The sequence below is a fragment of the Myxocyprinus asiaticus genome, chromosome 24, assembly GCF_019703515.2.
Source record: "Myxocyprinus asiaticus isolate MX2 ecotype Aquarium Trade chromosome 24, UBuf_Myxa_2, whole genome shotgun sequence".
Taxonomy (NCBI): domain Eukaryota; kingdom Metazoa; phylum Chordata; class Actinopteri; order Cypriniformes; family Catostomidae; genus Myxocyprinus; species Myxocyprinus asiaticus.
In genome coordinates, this window is record NC_059367.1 from 42,308,215 (window position 1) to 42,333,193 (window position 24,979).

Below are 24,979 nucleotides of genomic sequence, written 5' to 3' on the forward strand. Positions count from 1 at the left end.
CACAGGGGGCGGCACATCCTGAGCGTGATATGCCATCACGATGGTATCAATGACCCAATGGGAGATCCTCTGTTTGGAGACAGTGCTCCCTTTCCGCTGTCCGCCAAAGCAGACAAAGAGCTGCTCGGAACTTCTAAAGCTCTGCGTGCGATCCAAATAGATGCGCTAAGCACACACCGGACACGTCAACACCAAGGCTGGGTCTGCCTCCTCCTGGGAAGCGCTTGCAGGTTCACCACCTGATCCCTAAACGGGGTCGTGGGAACCTTGGGCCCATAGTCCGGTCGAGGTCTCAGGATCATGTGAGAGTAGCCCAGACCGAACTCCAGGCACGTTTCGCTGACAGAGAATGCCTGCAGGTCCCCTACCCTCTTGATGGAAGTGAGCGCAGTCAGGAGGGCAGTCTTCAAAGAGAGTGCCTTAAGCTCAACTGACTCTAGGAGCTCGAAGAGAGCTCCCCATAGACCCTGAAGGACTACAGAGAGGTCCCATGAGGAGATGAGGCACGTTCTGGAGGGATTCAACCTCCTAGCGCCTCTCAGGAACCTGATGATCAAGTCGTGCTTCCCCAAATACTTACCATCTACTGTATCGTGATGTGCCGAAGTTGCGGCTACATACACCTTCAAGGTGGAGGGGGATAGCCGCCCCTCCAGCCTCTCCTGCAGGAAGAAAAGCACTAGATCCGACTGCGCATCTCTGGGGGTCTTCGCGTCGGGAAGAACACCACTTAGCGAACAGATGCCACTTCAAGGCATACAAGCGCCTCGTAGTGGGAGCCCTAGCCTGAGTGATCATGTCTACCACCACAGGTTCCAGAGATTCCAGAGGTCTGGTCATGGGTGCCACATGGTGCCCTGTCCCTGAGAAAGAAGTTCCTTTTTCAGGTGAATTCAATGGGGGGGGGCTGTCGCAAGGAGCGTGAGGTCCGAGAACCACGTCTGGGTGGGCCAGTAGGGTGCTACTAGGGCGACCTGCTCCTCGTCCTCCCTGACCTTGCACAGGGTCTGTGCAAGTAAGCTCACTGAGGGAAACGTGTATTTGCGTAGTCCCGGGGGCCAGCTGTGTGCCAGCACGTATATACTGAGGGGTGCCTCAGTCAGGGCATACCATAGAGGGCAGTGGGAAGATTCCCGGGAAGCAAACAGGTCTACCTGTGCTCGACTGAATCGACTCCAATCAGCTGGACCACCTGGGGGTGGAGACTCCACTCTCTCCTGAGTGTAACCTGTCATGACAGCGCGTCCACTGCGGTGTTGAGGTCACCCAGGATGTGAGTGACTCGCAGCTACTTAAGGCACTGCTGACTCCAGAGGAGACGGCGGGCGAGTTGTGACATGCAACAGGAGCATAAACTGCCTTGGTGGTTGATGTATGCTACCGTCCATTCGGACCAACACATGTTTGCCCTGGATCAACGGCCAGAGCCTCTGCAGGGCGAGCAGTACCTGTACCAACTGCAGCCATGGGCCAGTCCAAGAGCCGGCGACTGCGTGCCCGTTGCATACGGTGCCCCAGCCCGTCTTGGAGGTGTCCATCATAACCACGACGCACCTGGAGACCTGCTCTAGGGGAACCCCTGCCCGTAGAAATGCTAGGTCGGTCCAAGGGCTGAAGAGGCGGCAACAGATCGGCGTGACAACCACGCGATGTGTCCCGCGGCACAATGCCCATCTCAGGACTTGAGTCTGAAGCCAGTGCTGAAGTGGTCTCATATGCATCAACCCAAGCGGTGTGGCCACCACTAAGAATGCCATATGCCCCAGGAGTCTCTGAAAAAGTTTCAGTGGAACCACTGTCCTCCATCTGAACGCCTTCAGACAGTTCAGCACCGACCGTGTGCACTCGTTTGTGAGGCGTGCCGTCATCGAGACTGAGTCCAACTCCAAGCCAAGAAAAGAGATGTTCTGAACCGGGTAGAGCTTGCTCTTTTCCCAGTTGACCTGAAGCCCCAGCCGGCTGAGGTGCGTGAGCACCAGGTCCCTGTGCGCACACAACATATCCTGAGAGTTAGCTAGGATTAGCCAGTCGTCGAGATAGTTGAGGATGCGGATGCCCAATTTCTTTAGCGGGGTTGCCTCTGCAACCTTCGTGAAGACGCGAGGGGACAAGGACAGGCCGAAGGGGAGGACCTTGTACTGGTACGCCTGGCCCTCAAATGCAAACCGCAGGAAGGGTCTGTGTCAAGGTAAAACCGAGACGTGGAAGTACGCGTCCTTCAGGTCTACTGCCGTGAACCAATCTTGATGCCGGACGCTCGCTAGAATGTGTTTTTGCGTCAGCATCTTGAACGGGAGTCTATGCAAAGCCCGGTTTAGTACTCGCAGGTCCAAGATTGGCCACAACCCACCACCTTTCTTCGGTACAATGAAGTACGGGCTGTAAAACCCCTTCTTCACCTCAGCCGGAGGGACAAGCTCTATTGCACCCTACCGTAGAAGGGTAGCGATCTCCGCACGCAAGGTAGCGGCATTCTCTCCCTTCACCAAAGTGAAGTGGATGCTGCTGAACCTGGGCAGATGCCTGGCGAACTGAATCACGTAGCCGAGTCGGACGGTCCGGGTCAGCCATGGCGACGGGTTGGAGAGCGCAAGCCACGCATCCAAACTCCGGGCGAGGGGGACCAAGTGGACAATCACGTCAGACGTACCGGTGGGTGGGGCTTCATGGCGGGGTGGAGCCTGAGGTGCCATGTCGAGGGGGCTTGAGCTCAGTGGCTGTGCTGAGTCCAGGGACATCGAAGCACTTACCTGGCTCACCACTACAGTGGACAGCGGTCATGACGACCGCTCTTTTGTTTAACTTTTGGGTACCGCAGCCTCTTGGGCATGTGGCGAAATAAAATGAAAATGAAACAAAAGATTCTCCTCCCGGCCCTCCACCGGGGGATGGAGTGGTCTGTCCACCAGCTCCAGAATAGCGGGTCTCCTTGTCCCTGGGTCGCCCATCTCAGGGGCACTTCGAAGCCTTCCTCTGATTCTTGGCAGCTGGCCGTGAGACGGGTGACGTCTGCTTCCTGCGGTGGGCTCCACGCCGGGGCCGGGCTGCGGGGGCGGGCTGCGGCAGAGCCGGTGTTGTTGCTGCAGCAGGATGCCCTTGGCAACGAGCAGATGGGGTGTGGGGTCTTGAGCCGCACCGAGGTAGGATTTGTTGAATAGCCTCTATCTGCTGCTTCACCGCCGAGAACTGTGTCGCCGAACAGGTCAACCTGGGAAATGGGGGCGTCAAGTCAGCCTCTCTCATCTCGACCAGGTTGAGCCAAAGTTGGTGCTCCTGGACCACCAGGGTGGACATCGCCTGCCCGAGAGACCGCACCGTGACCTTCGTCACCCGGAGAGCGAGGTCGGTCGCCGAGCACAGTTCCTGCATCAATCCCGGGTCAGAACTACCCTCGTGCAGCTCTTTTAGTGCCTTGGCTTGGTGTACCTGCAGGAGAGCCATGGCGTGCAGGGCAGAGGCGGCTTGTCCAGCGGCACCGTAGGCCTTAGCTGTCAGAGATGATGTAAACCTACAGGCCCTGGACGGGAGCTTAGGGCGCCCGCACCAGGTGGGGGCGCTCTGCGGGCACAAGTGCCGCGAGCGCCTTATCCACCTGGGAGATCACCGAATACCCTCTGGCCGACCCACCATCGAGGGTAGTGAGAGCAGGAGAGCTGAAAGATGGGATTGGGTAGTAAAAGGTTCCCCCCAAGATCTCGTCAGCTCCTCATGCACCTTCGGGAAGAAAGGGACCGAGGCGGGGCGTGGCCGTGAGCGGCGCTCTGGGCCCAGGAACCAATCATCGAGCCGCGAGGCCAGCGGTCTCATCCGAGAGCGTGATCGAGGCAAGCGAGCGTGCTGAGAAATGGGAGGTCCGTGGGGGGTTACCCGGCAGAGGTGCTCCCAGTGAAGTCCCCAAATCGCCCCCAGTGCTAACTGATGCGGCCTCATACCCGTAGGTAGAAGGACCAAGGTGGGGAGCCGCTGGGGTGGCTTGCCCTCTTACGAAGGAAAGCCACGACCGCAACGTTGCCATAGTCATGTTCTCGCAATGAGGACATGACCCATCCACATACGACGTCTCCGCGTGGGCAGCGCCCAGACACGTAAGACAGCGATCATGGCCGTCAGAAGTGGAGAGATAATGACTGCAACCAGGAATAACACACAAACAGAAGGGCATCTTTTAAAATACATTCCATGAGTGCCACTCTTTTTAGAAAATATACTCTTTTTGTTCTGCCGAAGAGCCCAGGGGCGTTCTCTGCACTCCACTGGCGAAGAGGGGGAGAAGCCGCTGAAATGCGCCGTAGATCCAGCAGTTTGAGGTAAGTAGTAGCAAAGTTGAATTCAGTGCACTGAACGCAACTGCTCGGCTCCGAAGAGAAAATCTGAATGAGTGGTTGCGAGCCAGCTCCTTTTATTCCTGTATGTCTGGGGGGAGTGGCATTCAAATTCCACTCGCCAATTCCCAATGGCCTTTTTTCAAAATCAGAGGTGTTTGGGGCTCCCCAGAGTGACCCCTAGTGTCACTACATCGACACAACGTTGAGTGAGTGACAGATAGGGAACAGTCCTGATTTGAAATGTCCTAAATCAAGGTTACTTTCTGAATTTCTTTTGTCCTCTTGTTGTACACAACACTTTACAACCTGAACACAACATTCAACTTTGTGCAATAATATATGTTCTCTCTTTCTGTCTGTTTTTGTAAATGTACTTTTTAAATAAAGTAACGCGTTTCTTTTGTACACTTCTACAGTCCCCGTATTGCAAGAAATCAGGAGTAAAATTTTGCAAACTTCAGGGAGGAGATGTAGTGCATGATGGGCATTGTAATTCCACAGAGTGTGAGGCCAGAGACTATTTAGCAGAGACGAGTCACTTCTATTTAAATGAATGGGAGAAATTGGGACGCCCAATCAAGAAGCTCTAGCACCCAACAGTCAATGGATGTAGAAAGGAAGTCCCGCCTTGCAGGTAAAAGAGCCAATCACCTTTTAGATACAGACATCACCTGTCAATCAACTCGCTAACACGCATTTCATGTTTTTAGCGTGATATGAGGTCAACATTCGGTTGAGTGAAACGTGATTGATTCATGTGTTAATACACACTCCATTAAAAAAAATCAGTAAACATGTTTAGGCAGAGTGATTATAAGACTAGTCTTCCACTGGCCATGACATGATACACAGGGTGAAATAGTCGCTCAATTCACTAACGTATGCAGCTGAACTGCTCCGTGTTACAGCTCCCTGTAACTAGGAGAATGAGATGAGAATAGCTGACCTTGGATCAGTGACTCCGAGCAACGTTCTACATCGATTGTGTATGCAGAGAAAATGTCTTAGTTTCTAAAAATATTCTAAATTTTTGTTTTATAATAAACAAGTAGCTTGATTCATGAAACAAACCATTTGTATGACATTTTGGTAGCATTAAAAACGATTCCATTCAGGTTTAATCAAAATGTGCCTTTGAAGTTGTGGCGTCTGTACACACCGTGGATCAACTCAAAAAAACTGTGCACTGAGATGACAAGTGAAAAATGTTAATTTCTTCATCAAACTTATTCACTGAGCATGTTAGTCTGGCATTACTCACTGAATTTTATCCTGACTTCTGAAAACATCTTAAGTTGACTCTGACATTGGCACAGCACATGATGACATATATGATGCAGGTTCAAATGTTGGACTTTGCTGCTTTAGGTAAGACAGTTGTTATTCTTCATTATTCATTTTGGCTGCCATATTGATGGAAAAACAAATAATGCATATTCATGTTATTGAGTCTTTATTATAAATATGAAGTGAAGACTTACTTTCTAAATATCTGTTTGTTTACTATGTTGTTTTGACATGAGTGTTGTACAGTAGCTAGCATGACCTGTAATGTCACTTGTATGCAATGCATGGCTTATTTGTATGTAATGCATAGCATAGCAGAAGAGAAAGTGGCTGTGAGAAAAAAGGAACACAAAAGTAACACTTTACTTTCCATAAAAAATAACTTATTAATTAAGTTACTTTTTTAAGGAGTTATGCAATATTCTAACGAGTTACTTTTAAAAGTAACGATACCCAACACTGCTCATGATAAATTTTCATACCTTTTACATGTTATTTTCATGAAAAATAGGCTACATGCTGCAAAATTGTCAATAAAATAAGTGTTGAAGAAAAAACTTAAATGTTTAAAAAATGTTAGAAAATAGCAATAAATTAATTTATTTTTATAAATTAATTTTTGAGTTACAGTACTGTGCAAAAGTCTTAGGCACATAAGATGTTTCCCAAAAACATCTGTCTTAAGATGGTTATTTATATCTGCTACTTTAGTGTGTCCATAGGAAATATACATTTTATACTCCCAAACATTCCTTTTGCAAATAGAATAGAATAGAAGAACAGGGAGCCCTGCAACAGATGTCATGGCCCTCACAGAGCCCCCCACTGCACATCGGGTCAGTCTGGGATTACATGAAGAGACAGAAGTAATTGAGACAGCCTAAATAAATAAAAGAACTGTGGCGAATTCTCCAAGAAGCTTGGAACATCCTATCTGCCAACAACCAAGAAAAACTGTGTCCAGGTGTAAGTAGGAAAATTTGTGCTGTTTTGAAGGCAAAAGTGTTCACACCAAATATTGATTTAGCTTTTTGTTATGTTTACTCATCTTTGTATGATGTTAATTGATTAATTAAAACTATTTATGTCATTATTTTTTTAAGAAATCCTCACTTTGAAAGTTTTTCACAAGTGCCTAAACTTTTGCACAGTACTGTATTTTTATGTTCTTGCCCTTTTAAGGGTTAATGATCAGCATGCTTACCAAATATTTTATAAATACTTTTTCTGGAGTAATTAATGTGCATCAGTAAGAGAACAGGCAACATTTATTTCCATTGACATCTGTTTTTTGGTCTGCACCATGTAAGATTGCAAAGGTGTAAAATTGTGATCAATGATGAGAAAGACTTTATCATTCAGTGATGTGCTGTGATGTGGCTCTGTTGAGGAGTTCCTCCCTAAAGGTAAAAGAAAAGACATCAATCACAGTGAAACTGCATTTCAACAGTGGGTCATTCCATCATAAACTCAAGTCTTATGAATGTAAATTCTAGAATTATAAAGAAATAACAGGTTATTCTATTTTAACTTCATCCTACAGTATATCAAATATTATATTGAGATATTTGGCTCTACAATACAATATTCAAAAAGAATACCACTGTCTTCTGTATTTGAGCCTCTTTGGGGTGGATTTACTGCAAAGACAATCCCTTTCAACAATGCTTCAACAATGCAACACATTTTATTGTTTTATTGTCTAAAAAACTGGATGTCTCTCTGAAATAGAGAAATACATACACATGACATTATTAAACAGTATTATGGTAACACTTTACAATAAGGTTCTATTCGTTAACATTAGTTAATGAATAAGGTATCATGAACAAACAATTAACAATATGTTTGTTACATAATTTATTAATCTTTGTTAATATTAGTTAATAAAAATACTATTGTTCATTGTTAGTTCATGTTAGTTCATAGTGCATTAACTAGTGTTAACAAACAACTTTTGATTTAAAAAATCTATTACTGTTAGTGCTGTCGAAAGATTCGTTTAAAGCCACACATTTTCTTAACGCCAATGCGTAATATGGCCCTTTTAATAAACTGTAGTTTACGAGAAGCTAATCAGTTCACGCAAATGCCGCTAATGTCACATGCACTGACCGTTGGGAAAACAGATGGCAGGAGACATTATGCTGATACCTGCTTGAAGAATTTTATCAATGTAGCACAGCAGTAGAACATGCCTGCAAAGCACAGATAGAGCTCAGAACTTTGCAACATGATTGCAGTGGCAAGACAGCTGCCATTTGAACACCAGCCTTGCACTGCGAGGCACGTTCAGAAAGTTGCGAGCGCGAAGTGAAAGTGTGAGCGTGAGGCGATAGTCTGTGTACAGCAACTGCTACCGGGTCGTTAAATAACGTATAATGTGCCAGTAAAGGCAGCCGGTGGAGTTTCTGGTGCCCCCCTAGGGAGATGGTGCGCTACACAGACTGCGTAACGTGTATAGGGAGTGTAGGTACTGATTACCGGCTAACGGAAACACTGCTGCTGTCTCCAAGGTTCTGTCACATTGTCTCTGTTTGATAGTGCACTAGCCAATGCAGAAGTTGGAGACATTGCTGGAACCCTGCAGGTAATCAACTCATTTAATCCCACCAGTTACAATTGTGACTGGGGTCTAAAATTAGTTTTAATGTATTAATGTATATTGTAAATGACAGTGCAGACTTTTTTTGCATGTGTCAAAACAACATAAAAGAAGAAAATAAATCCTGTCATAATACACTTACAACTACCATATATATGATCATTTTCTGTTGTTCTAATCTGTTGGTGGGGTAGGTTTTGTGTGGATGACTGAAAAATATATCTGGATGAAGCATATTTTGTCCACTCATGTTTATAAAGATATTGCGATTAATCATGATTACAGTTGAAGTCAGAAGTTTACATACACCTTAGTCAAATACATTTAAACTCAGTTTTTCACAATTCCTGATATTTAATCATAGAAAACATTCCCTGTCTTAGGTCAGTTAGAATCACTACTTTATTTTAAGAATGTGAAATGTCAGAATAATGGTAGAGTGTAGAGATTGAACGATAATAGGTTTACGATATTTTTACAGATATTCACACCTTATTACATAATCGGTTATCGGTTTTGTAATATCGGTTTCATGGATCAATGGCGCCATCTTGTGGATCCCTTGTGAACAGCATGCAAGAGTGTCATTACAGCACTGCCAGCATTGGGAGACAGATACAATGTTGTTTAAAGGTAAAGTAATTGGCTTATGTAATTATTTATTGTTTGAGTAAATTATTAAATGTTATTCAATGTTACAAATATTCGTGCTCAAGTGAGATGTATTACGAATTGCTTGTGTTGTGAGAAATAGCTGAAGAGTAACTCGCATTGTGGCAAGCAAATTGTGCAAAGTCCACAAGCTATAACATTTTACTTTAATCAAAGACTGTTGGCTGAGTGTATGATGACAATAAAATGGGCTAATTTAATTATTCGTTGCCTATGCGCCTTGTTAATCTCGTAAACATCACATTCGGGCATGTTCAAACTAGCCACCGTACATAGCCCAGCCAGAGAAGTTTTGTTAAGCTTTGAAACTTAACAAGATCCTTTTGTTAAGATTCAACTCCCTAAATTGTATTTACAAACATTTCTTCACTGTTAATCATCGCATCCATGTATATTACTGTGTGTCTATTCTGTTAGGTGACACTAAGAGCGGAGATGTGTGTGTCATTTGCTACTGGACAGGTTGCAGACGTGCTGCTCATTGTAATAACATGGTAAATACTGCTCCGTCAGTAGGCTAGGTGTTGGCAGAAATATGATTAATTATTCCTATGCCATTTCAGATGAAATTTTTATATTTTGTTGTTTTAGAAGAAAAAGTTGTTTTGTTTAATAGTATGGGAGTAGTGAGTGAAAAAAATTAAAAATGTTTTTAATAAAGTAGTTTAAGTTCCAAGTTCCAAGTTTGTTATCACTGTGTAAAAAAAAAAAAAAAAAAAACAATCTGATAAAATTAAAAAAAAAAAAAAATGGTTCTACATATCGGTTCTCGGACACTTCAACAGAAAATATAATTGGTTTCGGTCTTGAAAAAACAAAATCGGTCAATCTCTAGTAGAGAGAATTATTTATTTCAGTTTTAATTTCTTTCATCACATTCCCAGTAGGTCAGAAGTTTACATACACTTTGTTAGTATTTGGTAGCATTGCCTTTAAATTGTTTAACTTGGGTAAAATGTTTTGGGTAGACTTCCACAAGCTTCTCACAATAAGTTGCTGGAATTTTGGCCCATTCCTCCAGACAGAACTGGTGTAACTGAGTCAGGTTTGTAGGCCACCTTTTTTATGGTGGTTTTGGAGCAGTGGCTTCTTCCTTGCTGAGCAGCCTTTCAGGTTAAGTCGATATAGGACTCGTATTACTGTGGATATAAATAATTGTCTATCTGTTTCCTCCAGAATTTTCACAAGGTCCTTTTGTTGATCCTGTTGTTCTGGGATTGATTTGCACTTTTCACACTAAACTACGTTCATCTCTAGAAGACAGAATGCGTCTCCTTCCTGAGCGGTATGATGGCTGTGTGATCCCATGGTGTTTATACTTGCATACTATTGTTTGTACAGATGAACGTGGTACCTTCAGGCATTTAGAAATTGCTCCCAAGGATGAACCAGACTTGTGGAGGTCCACCGTTATTTATTAATTTATTTATACATTTTTTAGGTCTTTCTTTTGATTTTTCCATGGTGTCAAGCAAAGAGGCACTGAGTTTGAAGGTAGGCCTTAAAATACATCCACAGGTACACCTCCAATTGACTCCAATTAGCCAATTAGCTTCTGATAGATTAATTGGCTAATTGGAGTTTAAGCCAGGCTAAAGGCTTGACATCATTTTCTGGAATTTTCCAAGCTGCTTAAAGGCACAGTTATCTGTGTATTTAAACTTCTGATCCACTGGAATTGTGATATAGTCAATTAAAAGTGAAACAATCTGTCTGTAAACAATTGTGGGAACAATTACTTGCGCCATGCACAAAGCAGATGTCCTAAACGACTTGCGAAAACTAGTTTGTTAATATGAAATCTGTGGAGTGGTTAAAAAAGGAGTTCTAATGACTTCATCCTAAGTGTACGTAAACTTCTGACTTCAACTGTAACTATAAAAATGTATGCAATTAATCGCGATTAAATATTTTAATCGTTTGACAGCCCTAATTACTATATGTTGAAATTAACATTAACTAAGATTAATAAATGCTTAATAAGTATTGTACACTGTTAGTTCATGTTAACTAATGTTGTTAACTAATGTTAACAAATGGAACCTTATTGTAAAGTGTTACCAGTATTATTAACAGTCCTACAACTAATCATCATCATAAAATCAGCATATTTAATCCTTTAGGTAAAACACAGATCACACCAACTGTTTCCCAGCACAATATATAGGTACAGCAGATGAAAATATATTTAAATGTATGTTATATTCTTTTGAAACACAATTTTAATATTATAAAGATAACTTGAGATGCTCATTTGGACCTCTATGAACATTAGTGCAGAAAATGCCACAAGGTTTGTCCCTAAAATTAAAAAACAGTCTTTGAGAAAGTAATACACCTTGTGTATTATTGACTCAGTATGACGTGGCTGAAGGCTTACGCGTGTCGAAGGACATTCACGAGCTTAAGACAGATAAATGAATAAACTAAAGTTAAAGTTTACAAAATATGAGTGAAATTGTTGAAGTTGACCATCTACAACAACTGAAATAAGTCCAACATGGTGAATTTCCTAAATTTACTTCAGTTACTGGCTGCCTCACAGAAAACTGGGCAGTGTGCAAATAGGGCATTTAATTACAAAATTACCAAGTGGGAATGTTTTTAAAACACTGAAGGATAAAACAGTTCAAATCTAAAGTGATATTCAACGATAGACTGACAAAACATTGTGTAAAATGATGAATTAAAGTACATTTATGCTTAGCTTTTTCTAGTGACACATCCACTGATGGTTGGCCCGATGTAGATTAAAAAACACGCATACGCAGAACTCCAATTTTTCTAACCAAGTTTCAACATAAAACAAGCTTTATGATTTCGACCAAATCGATCGGCGGTACATGTTGATGAATCAACCTAATTTCGATGTTGAATACATGTTCTTTTTTCGACCTAACAACGTTCTTATGTACAGACCAAATAGAGAATGTTGATTCAACATTGAAAATTGATCGACGACTGATCCCGATCTTTACAACTAAAAAAGACACTGAATCAATGTCAACTTGCTGTCTGGGTTTGCTCCTGAAATAATAGCATTTAAAGAGTATAAAGTATTAGCTAGAATTAGCATTATCTTTTTAGAAGCTGTCAATCGTTTTAGGGACTGTTATTCATTTTCCGTGTTTTAGACAGGTGTTTGGTGATCAGCTCAATTCTAGCAGCTGAAGCGGGAAATCCCCAACACCATGCCTGGATTATTTACATTCTTTCTTGATTATTCTTTTTGAAAACATTGTTAGTGCACTGTTAATGCCATTCAGTATAATTTTATTTATTTTTTTGCTCACATTTTCATAAAGAGTAAAAAAGTTTCAATTAAAATCACAAAATTTTTGTCATAATCTTTTTTTTTTTTCATATTGTCTTTGTTATTGTTTATGAAATAAAAATACACCTATACATTTTCGGCATTCTTTTCACTAATGAGATTAACACAGAATATGACTGTTTTCAAATAACAATAAATTTTTCATGCACACACAGTTTTGACAGCACTTCACAGGATGTACTGGATTGCTGGCAGGGGGTGCTCCAGCGGCTATGAGCAAAGTCAAACAAACAAAGAGCTTTTACCTGTTTAAAACAAGGTACGAGTGTTTATAGCCTGCTTAGCATTGCTTATTCTTATTCTCATATGTTCATTGTTTTATCCTTTGCCATTTTACCATGTGCTTCGGGTTTTTCCGCTTTTGTACTGTTTCATCTGTGTGTATTTTTCCTGTTGCTGCTGGTGCCTAGCTCAAGTCTGTGTTTGTAGCCTGCTAGCTTTTTTTTAGCATCGCTTAACTATCTGTTTTCAGCTTTTAATCCTTAATATCTGCCATTTTTTCACGATTCAACTGCGTGCATTTTCCGCGTGCATCCGCTTTCTATTTGTATCGCGATTAAACTGCATGCATTCTACAGCGCGCACCTGTTTTTCTCCTCTGTGTTACATGGATTATTGCATCAATCTCAAAGTACCACTTATCAAGAACAACCATAACAACAAACAGTTGCGTAAGGTATTTACATCAATCTCAAACCCTTGCACCTCAGGAACAACTAAGAACAACAAACAATTGCGGTAAGTCATGGCATCCACTCATGTTATTGCTTCCTGCATTGCATGTCACATGTTTACGATAGCTTCTTCTGTCAGCAGTGAGGGATTCACATGTGATAAATGTAAGGAATTAGTCAGGCTGACAGAGAAGGTAAATGAGTTAGAGACACGCAATCCGAACGCTAGTGGAGGTCAGTGAGAAAGAGAAGTTGGAAGATGCTGTTTTGGATGCGGGTAGTATAACAAGCATCACACACACTTTGGTTCCGGCTGAAGAGCCCCCACAGCAGGGCATTTGGGTTACGTCTCGGCGGCACACTCGCTCAGCAAATTGACAGCACTCTCCCATTCCTGTTAGGGTTTCCAATCGATTCTCCCCACTCAGTAATGCACCCACTGAGAATCATGTTGAAAGAGCCCTTGTTACTGGTGACTCTATTGAAAGGAATATGGAAATAGAGACTCCAGCCACCATTGTTAAATGCATTTCGGGGGCTCATTCCTCTGACATCAAATCAAATTTACAAGTGCTGGTGAATGCTAAATGTAGATTTTCTAAGATTGTTATTCATGTCGGCACTAATGATGTCTGGCTTCGCCAGTCATAGATCACTAAATATAATGTTAAAGAGGTGTGTAAACTTGCAAAAATGATGTCAGACACAGTACTATGCTTGGGCCACCTCCCAGCCTGTCGTGGTGATGAAGTTTATAGTAGATTAGTGTCACCGAACGGCTAGATGTCTGAGTGGTGTTTGGTGAATAGCATAGGATTTTAGACAGTTGGAAGAGTTTTTGGGATAGACCTGACCTGCTAAAGAGAGATGGACTCTATCCCTCCAGGGAAGGTGCCACTGTCCTCTCTAGTAATTTGGCTCATAGTCTTAATAGTGATAGTATTTGGCTAACTGGGGCCCAGGTCAGGAAGCAGAGAAACTGGTTAATTTGAATATCTGCTAGCTGCCTTGAGACGTTACACAGGTCACATAAACTACAACACATAGAGACTGTATCACCTAGATATCATATAGAGACTGTGTCTGTTCCCCGAACTACCAAACACAAACCCCTCACTAAATCATTTAGAAAAAATCTGAGGAAGGTCAAACTTGAACAAATAAATAAATTTGAAGATAAACATCATATAAAGGTAGGGCTACTAAATGTTAGATCTTTTTCAACCAAAGCACTAATTGTAAATGAAATTATTACAGATCATAGTTTGGATGTGATCTGTTTGACTGAAACCTGGCTTAAACCGGATGAATATATTAGCTTAAATTAATCTACTCTCCCAGATTATTGTTATAAATGTGAGCTTCGTCTGAACGGTCGAGGAGGAGGTTTGCTACAATTTACTCAGAGGACAGGATATAAGTTTAAGTCTTTTGAAGTAATAATGCTTAATGTGACACAGTCAGATATAAATGAAAAAACTCTTGTTGTCTTTTGCCCTTGCTACAGTATATAGATCACCCAGGCTGTATTCTGTTTTCCTTGGTGAATTTGCACATTTCTATCGGATCAAGTAGTTACTGTAGATAGAGCTTTAATTGTTGGTGACTTCAACATTCACACAGATAATGAAAATGACACATTGGGATTAGCATCTCTTGAGTCAGACAAAATGTGACAGGACCAACTCATCACCATAATCATACGCTAGATTTAATTCTGTCAAATGGAGTTGATGTTGATACTATAGAAATTCTACCGCAGAGCAATGACATTACAGATCATTACCTTGTCACTTGTATGCTGTGATCAGTTAATGTTACTTAATCTACACCACACTATCTTTTAGGTAGAACTATTCTTTCGACCACTAAAGATAGCTTTACTAATAATCTTCCAAATCTATCTCATACACTCAGTAAGCCCCAAAGTCTAGAAGAACTTGATGAAATAACAGAAAATATAAATACTGTCTTCTCTAGCACTCTTGATAGTGTTGCCCCCTTCGATTAAAGAAAATTAAAGAAAAAAGCCCCACACCATGGTACAATGATCACGCTCAAGGTCTCAAGAGATCAGCTCGGAAAATTGAGTGCAAGCAGAAAAATGCAAAATTAGAGGTATTTCACGGTGCATGGAAGGATAGTGTCTGTAGCTACAGACAGGCACTAAAAGCTGCCAGGTCAGCATATTTTAGCAAACTCATAGAAAATAACCACAACAGTCCTAGGTGTTTATTCAGTACAGTTGCTAAATTGGTGAGGAATAAAGCCTCAACTGAACCAGATATTCTGTCGCAGCACAATAGTAATGACTTCATGAATTCCTTTCCTGATAAAATTGAAATAATCAGAAATAAAATTGAAATTATGCAATCATCTGTCACAGTACTTCAGAAAACAGTGTCTCATAATTTTCCTCACATGCAACTTCAATCCTTCGCTGTCATGGGTCATGAAGAGCTAATAAAACTTATCGAAACTTCAAAAGCCACAACATGTATGTTAGATCCAATACCATCTAAGCTCTTAAAAGAGGTATCCCCCGTAATCTCAGAACCTCTTCTTACTATTATTAACTCCTCGCTATCCTTAGGACATGTCCCAAGAAGCTTTAAAATGGCAGTTATCAAACCGCTTATTAAGAAACTACAACTTGATCCTGGAGAATTGGCTAATTATAGACTGATTTCAAATCTCCCGTTTATGTCAAATATACTAGAAAAGGTATTATCTTCCCAACTATATTAATTTCTACAGAGAAATAGTATAATGAACAATTTCAGTCAGCATTTAGGCCCCACCACCATACAGAGACTTCATTTATCAGAGTTACAAATTACTTGCACTTATCATCTGATCGTGGCTGCATTTCTTTTCTAGTGCTTTTAGATCTTAGTGCTACCTTCGACATGATAGATCAAGACATTCTCTTGAATAGGCTGGAGAATTATGTTTGCATTTGTGGACTTGCATTAGCATGGTTTAGGTCCTATTTAGCAGACTGCTACCACTTTGTCTATGTAAATGAGGAATTGTCAAATAAAACAAAAGTTAAGTATGGAGTACCACAGTGATCAGTTTTAGAGCCTCTGCTTTACTCCTTATATATGCTTCCCCTGGTAGATATTATAAGGAATCTTCGAATAATTTTCCACTGTTATGCCGACGATAACCAACTTTATATTTCTAGCCTTGTGACCCTTTCCAAAAGCAGCAAGCACCATCTTAAGAGTGTCTGCCTCTTTAGGGGGCTGCGCACTACACCCAAAAGTGGTACAAAGTAGATGGTGCAGCTGTAAGTACCTGAAGAATTGAGATCTGGGAATCCCAAACTGCTGTATAATATTTTCAAAGGATCTCAATGCTCCATTTTCATACAGGTCACCCAGCGTAGTAACACCCTTCTCAATCCATTCTGTCCAGCAGAAAGGGGACTTGTTAATGCACGATTTAGGGTTAAACCAAATACTTGCGGCAACGTTCAGGTAAATGTCCGAATTGAACACGCAGGAAAATTTTGTCAATGCTAAATGCATGTGCGAGATAATGGGATGTGACTTTACTTCTCCGGGCAGCTTGGTAGAAAGACTTTGCAATGGCAAGATAGGGGCAAGGACCTCCTGTTCAATAAACAGCCAGGGAGGGGCTCTCTCAGGTGGAAGTGACCAATGCACCAAATGTCTGAGACCAAAAGCAGAATAGTAAAACAAAATCTTGGGGAGACCTAACCTACCTTTGTCAACTGGCCTGTGTAACTTGTTAAAATGCATCCGAGGATGTTTACCATTCCAGATAAAGGATTTAGCTATACTATTAAATTGTCTAAAATAAAAGAGGGGAACATCAATGGGGAGAGACTGTAGTAGGGAGTTGAATTTTGGAATGCAATTCATTTTAATAACATTAACCTTCCCAGTCATAGATAAATGTAGTGAACCCCACCCATCCACATTGCTTGAAAACCTTTTTATTAAAGGGTCAAAATTAACTCTGACTAAATCACACAAATTTGCTGGGAATAAAACAACCAAATACTTAATGCCCTGTTTGGGCCACTGAAAAGTGCCCAGCTGAAAAGCCGTTACCAGGCAGTACGCTGTCAGAGCCAAAGCTTCAGATTTAGACCAATTAACTCTATATCCCGAGAATTTAGAAAAGGAAATAATAATTCTGTGGTGGCAAGGCATAGATCTATTGGGGTCGGAGACAAATAATAAAATATCATTTGCATAAAGCAAAAGCTTATGCGCCACCCCTCCCGCCATCACCCCTGGAAAATTATTTTCCTTTCTTATCGTGGCTGCTAATGGTTCCAGGGCAAGACAGAACAATAATGGGGAAAGAGGGCAACCCTGCTGGGTGCCCATATCCAGAGTAAAATAATCTGAAATTAATCCATTTGTTTGTACGGCCACTACTGGGTGTCTATAAAGTAGCCTAATCCAGTCAATAAACATACTCCCGAACCCATACATTTCCAAAATCTTAAAAAGATAACCCCATTCTACCATATCAAATGCCTTTTCAGCATCAAGTGAGATGGCAGCGACTGGAGTCTGATCATTCGCCACTGACCACATGATATTGATGAAACGCCTAATGTTATCAGAAGAGCTGCGGCCCCGAATGAACCCCACCTGATCTATATGTATAAGAGATGTCATAACTGTACTTAATCGGTTAGCCAAAATGTTTGCCAAAATATTAATGTCTAGCCTTGGATCTTGGATCTTTATCCTTTTTAAGAATCAGACTGATCCAGGCTTGTGTCATTGTTGGTGGAAACTTTCCATTCTTTAATGATTCTGTATAAACTTCTAACAAAAGTGGAGCCAGCTCTATAGCATAAGATCTAAAAAATTCAGCGGCAAATCCATCTGGCCCCACAGCCTCACCTGCGGGCAAGGCCTTAATCAACTCGTCAACCTCCTCCAAGGTTATCTCAGAATCAAGAGAATTTTTTTGCTCAGTCGTCAGTTTAGGGAGATTTAGAGGTTCCACAAGTTTTTAATACCTTCATCAGTAGACGAAGATGTGGAACTATAAAGATCAAGATAGAATTCTTTAAAAGCATTATTAATTTCAATGGCCAAGGTAAAAATTTCACCACAAGCAGATTTCACTGAGGGAATGGTGGAAAAAGATTCTCTCTGCTTCATATATCTAGCCAAAAGCTTCCCTGCTCTGTCCCCTGACTCAAAGTATGACTGTCTTGCCCTGAATAGCCAAAACTCCACCTTACGCAATAAAATAGTATTATATCTGTATTTCAGTCAGGTCAATTCTCTGAGGCATCAGACAACATTCAGCACTTCAGTTCAGTCTTGGTACTTTTAATATTTTCTTCCAACTCCATGAGTTCTCGTGCTTTGGATTTTTTTGATGAATGAGGCATAATGTATCACCACTTTGTAAGGGGGAGGACACCCAGTGGCCCAAGGACGGTATCCAATGGCGGGTCTCCTGCACGTTCTGTCTTATTGTGCGCATTAAGTTTAAGTTATTTCGTTCCAAATAAATAACTATATTATTCGTTTTATGATCCCCGTTTATTTTTATCTAACTCCAATTATAACAGTTTCCAAGGATATATTAATGTGCCAGCCGTGTACGCGGAACTCACGGTCACAAATTAGTCAGTCCTGGTCATTAGATGGAGGTAATTGACTAAATACTAATTAGATGGCTGCTCATGCTTACCCTTTTATCTAAAAGTATTTTGTTTAGTCCCCTTAGATAGTAAACACTTAATCAGAGTAACATTATTTCTACCCAGAGGTCATGACCACTAAATTTTACAAAGATTGAAAAGGGTTATTGGCAGATCCCCTTGACACCAATGTCCTGTGAAAAAACAGCCTTCTCCACACCATTTGGATTACACCAATTTGTGACACTTCCATTCGGTTTGTTTGGAGCCCCGGCTACGTTTCAGCATCTCATGGACCGAATCCTCAGACTGCATTCAGCTAACGCCGCTGCTTATTTAGGTGACATCATCATTTACAGCAATGATTGGCAGCGGTACACGCAGCCTCTGAGGGCGGTTCTGAGATTGCTGTGACGAGCGGGACTCACAGCAAACCCCAAGAACTGCATGACTGGGAGGGTGGAGGTACAGTATCTGTGGTTCCACTTATGCCATGGGCAGGTACGTCCCCAAATTTACAAGACTGTGGTGATTGCGACCTGCACGAGGCCCAAGACCAAAAAGGGGGTGAGACAGTTCCTGTGGCTGGCTGGCTATTATTGGAGATTCGTGCCTAATTATTCGGATGTCTCCAGCCCGCTGACTGATCTCACTAAAAAGGGAGCTCCAGACCCGGTCCAGTGGACGGAGCAGTGTAAACAGGCATTCACGCAGGTTAAAGCCGCACATTGCGGGGGGCCGCTTTTACATTTACCTGATTTCTCTCTCCCTATTGTCTTGCAGACGCTTCAGACAGAGGGCTGGGGGCTGTACTCTCGCAGGTGGTGGAGGGGGAGGAGCGCCCCGTGCTGTACATTAGCCGCAAGCTCTCGCTGAGGTAGATTAAGTAAAGCACAGTAGAAAAGGAGTGTCTTGCCATCAAGTGTGCGGTCCTCACTCTCCGGTAAAACCTGTTGGGGTGGGCCTTCACCCTCTGCTTGGATCATGCCACACTCCAATGGCTCCACTGCATGAAAGATACCAACGCACGGATTACCCGTAGGCATATAAGCAGCCATACCACCAGCAGAGAGGAGAGAGAGTCTGGCACAAGGAAGGCCATGGTGCTCCTGAAGCTGTTGCATTTAATCTATTGTGTTTGTGAAGCTGATGTGTTTAAGTAACTACATGCCTGTGAAGCTGATGTGTTTGAGTGACTACGTGTCTGTGAAGCTGTTGAGTTTGTGAAGTTGAAAAGCACTCAAGTGGCCGATTAAAAGTCTTACCTGGACCTGGAAAACCCGCTTCCCTGTGTTCTCCTTCCCTTCTGCTGTGAAGCTGTGTTACAAACATAATCTACTAAAGACAATAAATTCAGAGTAAATCAGAATAAACTCAAATGTAACAATTTATTTACCAGGTAAAATAATACATTATCAATTCCAATTAGAAAATAATAAGTCAAATTTAAACGTTTATCAAAACATAAGAAATAAGAATTGTATACCTGGTAGAGAAAACGACACACAGCAATTGTGTGGGAGATCTGACTACAGATTCCCCAAGCTCCTTTGCCATCTCTCCTTAAGTACCAAATGATTATATTGTCATTTCAGATGTGTTTGTTTGATGTTATTCAGGATTTGGTTTACAATTTATGGGGTTGAAAGTAGACCTTTGAAACTTGTAATGGAGTAGGTTGTTTGATGTTTACAAAGAATACACCTAATCTGCATACAGCATACGGTTCCTGTGAGAAACCTGGGAGGGGCATGCCCCTGATAGAATACAGTATTTTATTAAGTTCATAAATCTTACTTGTGATTTGACCTTGCTGAAAGGGAATTAGACCGTGTTACCAGATGCACAGAGACCTCTTGGATCATACCAAACATGTATGATCAAAAAATCTTTTACATTACAGAACAGAATGAGTCATAACTTAATTTTTGTGACTCTAAATTGACCTGAGGTGAGGTATGGAAGAGAGGGGGCAGATGTGAGTGAGATTTGCGTTTTATGGTCCTTACTCAGTAGGGTGTGTTGTCTCAGGTGGAGATGCTTTTCTGTGTGAGAGTTTTATGAAGTTGATTCTTGCAGAGTTCTTTCACTTTTACCGGAAATGGCGCCTTTTGGGCATAGACATCCTGGTGCCAGCCTTACAATCCGATCCCTAAGAACCGCCTTAAGTGCCTCCCAAGCCACGCCCACAGAGGATACTGAGGACCAGTTGGTCTCCATATAAACATTGATTTCAGCCTTTAACATTTGTTGGAAATCAGGATTTTGCAAAAGAGATACATTAAAGTGGCAACTATATAATTTCTTTTTCTCCATATGTGGCAACGCCTCTAAACACACCAGGGTGTGATCTGAGACTAAGATATTTCCAATTGACCAATCAACAACAGAAGAAATGAGGGACTTCGATATATATATATATATATATATATATATATATATATATATATATATATAAAAATCTATTCTAGAATAAATCTTATGGACTGATGAAAAAAATTTATAGTCCCTCCCAGATGGATTCAAAAGTCTCCAAATATCTGTAAGACCAAGATTTTTACACATCCTGTGAAGTGTCAATGTTGCTCTAGGGGGCTTGCACACTTTTGCTTCACTATGATCAAGGACTGAATCCATCAAAAGATTAAAGTCTCCTCCCAGTATTATAACATGAGGGGTGCCAGTGGCTTGCAACATCCCTTCAAGATCTATAAAAAAGCCCTGATCATCAGTGTTAGGTGCGTAAATATTAGCCAAAATCAAACTTTGCCCCTGAATTTCTGCTAAAACAATAATGACTCTTCCTAATTTATCTTTAACCTGTTTGAGACATTTGAATTGTAGATGTTTACTTATCAGTGTAATGACTATCCTGCTCTTACTTGAGCCAGCACTAAAGAAAACACACCCACCCCATATCTTCCCAAATTTTTCAGCTTCCTGCGGGGAAGGATGTGTTTCTTGAAGAAACACTATATCATATTTCTTGCTTTTAAGAAAAGAAATAAGCTTCCTTCTTTTTATGGGATGCCCCCCCATTCACATTCCACATGGAGAGAGACAATCCACTCATATTAACTTTTGAGATTTTGGCACGACAGTGCCAACTGGCATCCATCCCTCTAAACTCAAACAGTCCATGTACGCCTATGAGAGTCCCCGCAACAACTTTGCCATCGGATTGTTCAAGTCCGGTGTTTCTATACAAATTTTGTGAGACAGAATTACATAACAGAAAATAATCTATAAATCAAACTCCAGCCAATAGGCAGAATAAACAAAAAGAACGTGTAGATTCATTCACAAAACTGTCTCGAAGGTTTATTCCTCCACAAAACAACTCCAGCCGCTAGCGTAACCAGCAATAAAAAAATTTAAAAAAAAGAAATAAAAAAAAGAAATATATATATATATATATATATATATATATATATATATATATATATATATATATATATATATATATATATATATTTTTTTTTTTTTTAAATGAATAAAAATAAATAAATACAAATAAAGCTGTTCAATTTCCTCAGACAGTCAAACAAATGTTCAGTGAGCCGGCTGTTCATGAGTGCAGGAGATGACCTAATCATTCCAATGTCCTGCAAAAAATACTCCACAAAACAAACTCCAGGCAGAACCAGCACAAAATGAAATAAGAAAGGCACCCAGCTTCCTCGGACGGTCAAGTGTATGTTCAGCGAAACAGGTCACTTGGAGGCATGTGAGAAACACGTCATGACGTCCTCAGTCCATCAATTTTATGAAAGACATCGCTTATTGTGGGCATGTAGATATTTCACAGCCATCCTTATTATCTATTCTCAATTTGGCCGGAAACTTCAGTGTAAAAGCAACCCTTTGTCGATGCAAAAGTTTCTTGAAGGAGTGTTATTCCACAAAACATACTCCAGCCGCTAGGCCGAACCAACACAAAAAGAAACTTCTTCCTCAGACATTCAAGTGTATGTACAGCGAGACAGCTCACTTGGGGGCCATATGAAAATCACCAAATGGTTTACACACCCCATTGTCTCTATGAAAGACAATGCTTTCTGTGGGCATGTAAATATTTTGTGGCCACCCTTAGTATCTGTTCTCAATTTGGCCGGAAACATCAGTGCAAAAGCGATCTTCCATTGATGTAAGAGTTTCTTGGATTCTTTGAATCGATTACGTTTCTCTCTTGTCGAATTCGCAAGGTCTGGGAACAAGAATATGTTGTGATTCTTCCAAGAAAGCTTTCCTTTGCTCCTCACCTCACATAACACTAGATCTTTATCGGATGATCTGAGAAATTTGGCCAGAATTGATTGGGGCCTGTCTCCCTCAGCGGATCTGCAAGCCAGGACTCTGTGAGCTCTCTCAATTTCCAGCTTTTGGCCTGTTATGTCGAGCAAAAGAGACTCGGAAAGAGCTCATCTAGGAATTTTACTATATCTCGGCCCTCCTCATGCTCAGGAATTCCAACAGTTTGGACGTTGTTTCACCTATTTTGATTCTCCAAATCTTATAGTTTTTCCCACACGCGTTCCAAATCAATCTTGGTCACTAGCGGATTAGCAGATAATTCCCTCTCTGATGACTCCAGATAATCGATCCGTCTCTCGACGTCCCCGATTCTTGTAACCAACTCAGAGAATTTCGTTTCCATCACAGTAATCGATCGACGTATTACAGCAAAATCTTCTAAGTCAGCAACAACTTTCGTCAGCATCACAGACATGTTCGGCAGTTGCCATTGAATTTCTCCTGCTGCACTGTCCAAACCGAGTCCCCGGTCTGCATGCCTGTCAGAGGTTTCAGCTTGAGCACATAAGTGTCTTTTAATATCTCCAGAGCCTGACGATTTTGAATTCTTTGCCATGTTGAATTCAAAGAACCGATATGTAGCAGGGTGTATTGAATCTCACCGGTTATGACATAAAAAATAATTAAAAATTAGCAAAGTGCGCAGAGCTCACCGTTTACATGTCCAACTCTCGCATGGCGTCACGTGACTGCCCCGAAACGTCTCCAACACTTACTTAGTTTAATAATTTTTATTTTTTTACAAATTTTGACTTTACAATTATCAGTTGTTTACCATAAAAATCATAGTAACAGAGTTGAAATTGTAAGTTTGTTCCTGACGAACACAAAATGTCTTCATTTTCCGCACTATATCTATTGTTTTAGCATTTTAAATCTAACAAACATCTTTGTCAAATGTTTTGTTTAAAATGTGTGCTTGTGCTATTGTTCTTAAAAAATGCTACTTAGTTTGTGTTTTTGTTATCTAATGTAATGGCATTCCTACAATTTACTGGTAAGTGAGAGTCAAGTAAACAAATATGTTGGTGACCACTGTATATACAGTATAGACAGAATAAAGGCACAATACTAGCTTTATTCACACATCGTAACAGTCATGATTTACATATACCTGTAAGAACGAGAAATTCAACGACAGTAAATAAGCAGGGTGTATTTAAATATTAGAAATATTAAATATAGAGTTAGTGTATATAAACAGCCGCTTACCTCTACATGGCGTCGAGTCTTCCGGCATCCCTCCACCTCCCCTTTCTCCTCCTATCTATTTATTAATATAACTAATCCAAGTCCGGTGGGGTATTCGAGCTCAGGTCAAGCCTTGAGCCCTTTGCCCAGGACAGCAAACCAAACGTTTATACTATCCTCTAAGAAGGATTACATTAACTTGCGAACTACTGAATTTTAGATGGTAGATTATTCAGGGACTGCAAATTTTACTGAGACTGTCGGTGAAATTATCCATAAGACAATGACTGTGGATGTAGCAGTGTGACAGAGAGTTCTGAAGCAATGCAACTTCAAAACTTGCTTTCAAAGCTTCCACATCATTTAGTGTTTCACAACTGCGATAAGATGTTTTTCTAGATTACAAAAGCACACAAAACCTCTTTATGAGGAACCTGTAACTGTTCCTGCCAGATATTCACACATGAAAGTTTGAAGGAATTAAAACAAGTTGAAAGATACAGAGAAAAAAATCAACAATACTATCAGATCAAACCAGGATGTCACTGAAGTTCATCTGAGTATCTCTCACAAGGTGTTATGGGAAAGAATCATGTGTCTCTCATATGCAAACAATAACAGCTCAGAAATAAAGACCCAGACAGTGATCTGATCTATTTATCAGACTGCTGGCAGCAGGATTAGATGAAAAACTCTTGCAAAAACAGGTTGAGATAAAGTCTGGACAATTTTGTTTGCCTGATTCTCAGAGTGACATAAGAATATGTTTCAATATGAACATTAAATCAAGATTAAAGATTTTTTTGTTTTCCAAGCAACTACACTAAGAGACATGACAGCAAGAGATGGTTTCTTCATCAGACCTTCATAGCCAGAAATCAGTCACCAACTCCCAAACATTCCAGTTAACAAGCTCATTCAGTTTGA

General features: G+C 41.2%; 2 long non-coding RNA genes across 2 annotated transcripts; one reads left to right on the plus strand and one right to left on the minus strand.

The window, feature by feature from the left end:
• Positions 1-6,870: 6,870 nt before the first annotated feature.
• Positions 6,871-24,119, minus strand: LOC127415194 (uncharacterized). Its single transcript, XR_007892914.1, has 4 exons — positions 24,074-24,119; positions 19,813-19,885; positions 19,302-19,553; positions 6,871-7,012 (listed from the first exon to the last, which is right to left on the minus strand). It is a non-coding gene; the product is annotated as an uncharacterized LOC127415194 (long non-coding RNA).
• On the plus strand, positions 6,997-19,437 carry LOC127415193 (uncharacterized). Its single transcript, XR_007892913.1, has 4 exons — positions 6,997-8,850; positions 9,307-9,383; positions 12,379-12,482; positions 19,331-19,437. It is a non-coding gene; the product is annotated as an uncharacterized LOC127415193 (long non-coding RNA).
• Positions 24,120-24,979: the final 860 nt, after the last annotated feature.